This window comes from Enhydra lutris, unplaced genomic scaffold (genome assembly GCF_002288905.1).
Source record: "Enhydra lutris kenyoni isolate GAN:26980312 unplaced genomic scaffold, ASM228890v2 scaffoldscaffold19, whole genome shotgun sequence".
NCBI classification, from domain to species: domain Eukaryota; kingdom Metazoa; phylum Chordata; class Mammalia; order Carnivora; family Mustelidae; genus Enhydra; species Enhydra lutris.
Window position 1 is genome coordinate 10,837,564 of NW_019154103.1, and position 6,598 is coordinate 10,844,161.

General features: G+C 35.5%; 1 pseudogene; it reads right to left on the bottom strand.

The window, feature by feature from the left end:
• Positions 1 to 763: 763 nt before the first annotated feature.
• On the bottom strand, positions 764 to 1,149 carry LOC111148448 (annotated as a pseudogene).
• Positions 1,150 to 6,598: the final 5,449 nt, after the last annotated feature.

Below are 6,598 nucleotides of genomic sequence, written 5' to 3' on the forward strand. Positions count from 1 at the left end.
GAAAATAAAAATAAAAGGCTAAATTATGAACTTTAATAACTAGAAAAACCATCTATTTTAAAGCCAAGTAAGTGTGATCCTGATCATTTCTATGTATGACATAAACCACAGAAACAATGGCCAAGAAAAAAAATCTTCATTTGGTTCAGTACCTAGGATTGATATTGTCTTAGGGAAAACAGTGATAATTCAATGAATTTGTCACACACATGACTAAAAAGTCCCCTTTTGGTTTCAAACGAATTTAAACAATAGTCTTTCTTGACTAATTTTTCTCCCTTGTCAAGCAAACCTTCTATGTGCAGGACCAGTTTAAATGCCTCCTGCCCTTCAAACACTAGATATCAACATACAGGAACATTCTATATGATGCAAAGTGCCTTAAGAGAGGGATTCTGTAGTATCAGTGATATAACCAATCTGAGGACACCTAGGTGCTCTTAAACACTGAGGGGAGCCAGTCAGGCAATGGTGTTTTTTTTTTTGGCAGGTGTTTCCTCCAACAACTGCATAAGGAGTTCACATAGGAGTTTGCAGAACGTTGTCTAACTGTCCCCCTGTGAGATGCAGAAAATCAAATATGTGGTAGATGGAGAAGGCACACCCTCAGTGCCCAAAACCCTATCAGTATCCAGTGCTGAACACAGGCAAGTTTCAGCCAGGAAAATGTAAGGAGTTGGTTCACCTTGACATTCTTTCGCCTCAAACGGTTGGGCTTCTCACCTCAAGGAAACAAAGCCAGTATAAAGATTCTGGCCTGCAGCTACTTTGAGTCGATAAGTTGTATGATAGCCTCAATTCCATCTGCTACTTCTGCCATGTTTTCATGCTTGTTTGCTCCTTCCCAGACAATAATGACCTTGGGTTTAATATTCCCCAGTTCTCCATCCTTGAGTCTGCATGAAACAAGTCTTGTTGCATCTCCTCCAATTCCAAAATTTCTTGCATGAAGTGGGGAAAAAAGCTCTTGCCATATTTCATATTGGTGCATCAACTGTACCATGGAGTCCCCCCCACAAACAGTACATCGGGTTCATTGTCTTTACAGTCCAGGACAAATCTGTTACGCTGAGACATCCACCTGTCATCTCTTTGAATATATTCTACTGCACGTGGAATCGCTGCTGGGTTTGAGCCTCCTTGGTTCATTACACACTCAAGCAGAGGGTCCATGTGGGCCCCAAGCAGTTGCAGCATCTGTGGGTGACAATCTGTACCTCACTCAGTCCCAGCAGCCCCACTCCAGTGTGTCCCTCCTTGGACCTCAGCACCAGCAGCAGCCTCTCCTCCTCCTCTCTCGACTGTGACAGCAAGGGAAGCTTTTCTTGGATCTCTTCTGCAAATAGGCTGCATTAAATGCTTTAAGTTTGCTTTTTTCCTAAGATCCAGCAGAGTGTTAGTGGGTGTGTTGTAGAGGGTAGATCTAATGACTAAGACTCAATTACTTCATCTGACTTACAGAGATAAGTATGGGTATTTAGCCAGGGTGCATAGAGGAGTACAGAGAATTGATCCATCCCTAGTAATTATGTTTTACAAGAAAAAGAAACCAACTATATATTATAAAAAGAAAATGTCTCAGTACATAGTTAAACACCAATTTTACCTTTCTCATTCCAACCCAGGCTGTATATCTTCTAACCAGTCTAAGAAATTCTCTAGAAAGAATTCATTAGAGTTACTTCACTAACCAGAAACACACAATTTGAATGACCTATTTTGTGGTAGGTCCATAAAGATCAAACAAACAAATAAAAATAATAAGCTCATATACCATCTACCAGAAGAGGCAGACATGTGAAGACCTTGCAATAAGAGCAATTAATGCTGTGAAGCAAAGTGACAACATAAGAGGAGGAAACAAATCAAGGAATAGAGATGCACAAATATGATTCTTTTTTTTTTTCCAGATTCTTTCTCAAGAAAACCATGAGGTTTTGCCGCATTTAGAATATAAGGAAGAAACTGCAACTGAAATCTGGAGGGGCAGTTTGCTGCCAGAGAGTGGAAGATCTTGAATACAGTGTAAAGGAGTTTGGGTTAGAAAAGATCTAAAAGTTTGATGAGGAGAGTGATATGACCAAATATTAATTTTAGAAAGAAAAATCTAGCTGGCGTGTGAAACATCGTTTAGAGTGAGTAAAAACTAAAGCAGAAAGACTAGTTCTACAAACTTGGATGAGAGACAGTTGAAATTGATATAGGGTAGTAGTAATATATATTTTGCAATAAAATAGTTGGATTCTTCATGTGGTGCTGGGAAAAGGGAAAGGAGAAGAAAAGAGAGAGTTGGTGAAAAACTAGGAGAAGGATGGGGGCTTATATACACAGGCTGGAGGATCCAAGAAAATCCAGAGGTTGGGGTAAAAATCAGAAAAGAAGAGAGAAGTAAGGAAAGGGGAAGTGGAAATCACAATTCATACCTCCCTGTTGTCAAGAAATTACTTTGAACCAAAGAAATTTTTTTCTAAAATAAAGACTTCCAATTGTTTGCCCTATGGGATGTTTTCACCAAACACACTTAGTTAAAATGTAAGTTTTCAGGGACTATAGGATATAACACTGCTTCCAGAAGCTTTAAAGTCTAACAACTAAATGTTTTCCTGAATTCAGGCCTTTTTCTTTTCTTTCTTTCTTTCTTTTATTTATTTATTTTTTTCCTGACCTTACCATTAAGCAGTACTGCAAAATTGGTTTTGTTATTAGCCTAGGGCTTCTACTAAGCAGTTTTACTTCTTTAAAGGGTGAATATCACAGACCCTTATGCCCCGAGTAATTGAGATATCAGTATAGCCTTAATTTTATTCATGGAGATTTACATTCAATTTCCATTAACCTTAATAGGAAGCCATTACCTAACTGGCACGGGTTATTGGTAATTCAGAATAATTCAAGATAGACTTACTTCATTTGATATTTTTTGTTACAAATGTCAACAACTTCCATTTAAAACTAAGTATGTATCATGTTATCTACTCCTAGGCAATTCTGCACATGGGCAAAACTAATCATTTTATAGGAAATTAAGTATTAGAAAAAGCACTGAATCCTCTAAGAATGTTTAAGTATCTTTTAAAAAATACTCAGTTTTTACAAGTATTTTATGAAATGCCTAATAACCTGGAAAGTTATCAAGACTTATCCTGATATCTGAATACAGATTCAAATAGCAAATAAAACAACACAAAACATCAGCACATGTCAAAATAAAATTAAATGCAAAGCTTTGCATTAATATTAGGTTTTTAAATGTATTTAGGAATTTGTATAATATGGATGATTAAATCATATAAATTCAAATCTATAAGATAGGGTAACAGAAAAAAAACGAATGTGAATTTAGATTATAGGTGAAATACTAAAATTAAAAATTAATTTTTAATTAAAGCATTTAATGGAGCCTATTTGCAAAAGAGGTCCAAGAAAAGCTGCTTAATAACTTATTGATAGTAGAAGGGGAACCATTAAGTTAGGCAGAACACTGATATCCCTTAGGAGAAATGAGAAATTAAACCTAAACCGGTATTGGGAAGAACACTGGTCTATAATAACAATATAATACCTTATGTTGTGTCAGTGGTATGGATAATTTATATGGAAGTACTGCATTGTGTCTTAATTTTGGTTTGATGATTCAATTCGATTGACACAATTCATTTGAATCTAATCTTTAAACCTTTGTACATATTTCCCCCTTGCGAGTTTAGTCAAGCATGCCAAATCATTGCAACAGAGTTCCCAACTGGTATAGAGATTTTCTTTAGCCTGTATAATGAAGCTCATTGTAAACTGGAGTCAGGTTACCGCTAGGTCTTCCAGCTTGCTTTAAACTGGAATGAGAAAACATACGTAGCTGATTTGTATTGATGCAATCTCTAATTTGATTATGTTTCAGTCATTCCAAAAGCTTTCAAAATGTGTTGCGGAATGAAGTTGGATGATTACACATTGTCTTCCACTAATAATAGGTATAAATTCAGCACATTTTAAAAGCCTGCACGAATGTGTCAGTTTACAGGAGTGGTATTGATACTATCTACAACCATGCGTTTCAAGGAGAAATCAAACAGTGAGATAAGTGGAAATACAACCACTTTTTGAATAGACTCCTTTTTAGTGAAAATGTCCCCTCATGTTTACAAGCTTTTAAGGAACACAGTAACCTAGCAGTCAAAAATAATCCGTAATCTCAAGTAGCTGGAATTTTGTCAGGTGGGTTCATTCATGTACTGGTCAGTCTCTAAGCAGTGTTAACTACCTCACAGGGAAAGACCTGGGTCATGGCATCTCCTAAAGCATCTATTTTCACACTTGTATGAGGGACAGAGGCACGGAGTTGACAATACCTAAAAATAAAAAATAAAGAAAAGAAGAAAGAAAACAAACAAACAAAAACCTATTTTTAAGGCCTCTTCTATTTCCCACTTTACTCTGCTTAGGGCTCTGTACCTAGTCCTGTAATACCCAGCTCTGGGTGTTTCCTACTCTCTTCGCTAATGCAAAGTAAGAACACTTGTCCTTTTCCTTCATCTTTCCAACTTGATCTCCTGGTGACAGAGCAGTCTGTTTCATTGCATTGGTGATTAACACTTCCACTTGTTTATCAATGACTCATGAATTATGGGATACATAGTTTTGATAATGACACAAAGTGCAGGATTTAGAGAATATGATCTATCACTCTATTCATTCAACACATTTATACTGCGTGCTTAAGACAGTCAACACTCTGTGCTTTGTAGGAATAAATTACAGAGGTACAAATGATATTTCATATCTCTTACAACCTAGAAAATAACAATAAATGCAGAAATTTCAGGCACCTTAGAAATCCTTCGGATGCACAATACTGTATGTTTTATTTTGGGCATCTAAAATAAATGTGAAATAAAATAAATATGTGAAATGTGAAATAAAATAAATCAAAATAAAATAAACGAGATGTTTGGGCATCTAAAACTTATAACATAATTAACTATAAGTTGTGCCTATGTGTAAGACTTTGTCTATGGAAAAGTAAAACAGTCAAATGAGTCACACACAGGTATGTGTGCACACAGAGTCACACACATGTATGCACGCATGTGCCTATAGTTTTTCTTTTTTCTGTTTTCTTTCCCCAAATATCACAATGGGCAAAATGTTAAAAACATGTGGAGCTAATGTAGAAGAGCATTTCAATAACTTAGAAGCAGATAAGAAACTACCTTACAGCATAATTTGGCCCTTAAAGCCACTGGCGACATTTCTAAACATCTAATAATTACACAGTTGAACCTCTTTCTAGAGTTCAATGTGAAGTTAAAGCTCACCTCAGGGCTTACTATAAACTTGTGCATTGTCAAATCTTAACTTTTCTCCGCATGGCTAGAAGGAATGCTAATTTCCACAGCCCTATAATCTGACATTTCAGCTACAACATTCTTTGTGTTGGTTTGTCTCACTGACAGCAGAGTTTATTTGTGCCTATTTCTGTTCCACTTTTCTAACAAACATACAGAACCATAAAACAGTATTATTTCATTAATATTTGTTTGCTTTCTAGATACATCACAAGAGTTATTCTTGAAAAGATTATATGTATCATATAGTTATATTTTCCAAGGGTCTTCAATTCAGTAGTTAATTCAAAAAGTTTCTCTGAAGATATATTGCTACCATTTTGATTAATATTTCTTGACATAACAGCTTCCCATTTAGCAGCAAAATTGTATTCTAATTAAATTCTTTTAAAGAAGCTATGCAAATTATTGGCAATCTTAATGCTCCCAGCATGTATCTTTTCTTCCACTGAAAGATTTCAGGAGTTTTATGCACAATTAATTTACTAGCGACAATATCTTTATGTGTGTGATTCATAATACTCTATTATTTGGGAATATCTCCTCCCTTTAAAAGAAAATCCAGGAGATAGAGACATTTTTCAATTTTCATTTTCTCTGCAAATTAATTTCATTTGGATGGCTGAGTCGAACTTTTAAAAAACTTACTTTTACAGAATGTTTTCACTGATAACTGTATCAAAGCCCAAATTTCAAATAGGCAGACATTCCTTTCATTCTCTTTATCACATGATTGTGTATGTCAGCAAAGAGTACAAATTCTTATTTTCTTTACTGTAAACTACATGTAACTCTTTTCTCTTTGAATCCAATTGTTATTCTTCTCTTTCAGATCCTGCCAACAGCCTGTTAGCTAATTCTAGTCCATTTGAGAAAGTATTTAATTTCTGACTGGTTAGCCAAAAATGAGCTAGAATACAGTTTAATTAATACAACTAGTTTTTATGAAATCTAAAAACCTAACAATAATTGGGACAAAAATGTGTAATAAACATTTGTTGAATAAACTTCCCCACATCTGCAATAATAAGACAGCATTCCCTCATAGGTTTCCTAAATAGACTTAATGAAATTCATTGCCAATTATGATAGTAAAGCTGAATTACCCTGGCCAAATTTCTTTCTTTCTTTCTTTTCTTGATAGAGAGGGAGATCACAAGTAAGCAGAGAGGCAGGCAGAGAGTGAGGGGGAAACAGGCTCCCTTTTGAGCAGAGAGCCCGATGTGGGGCTCTCGATCCCAAGACCCTGAAATCAT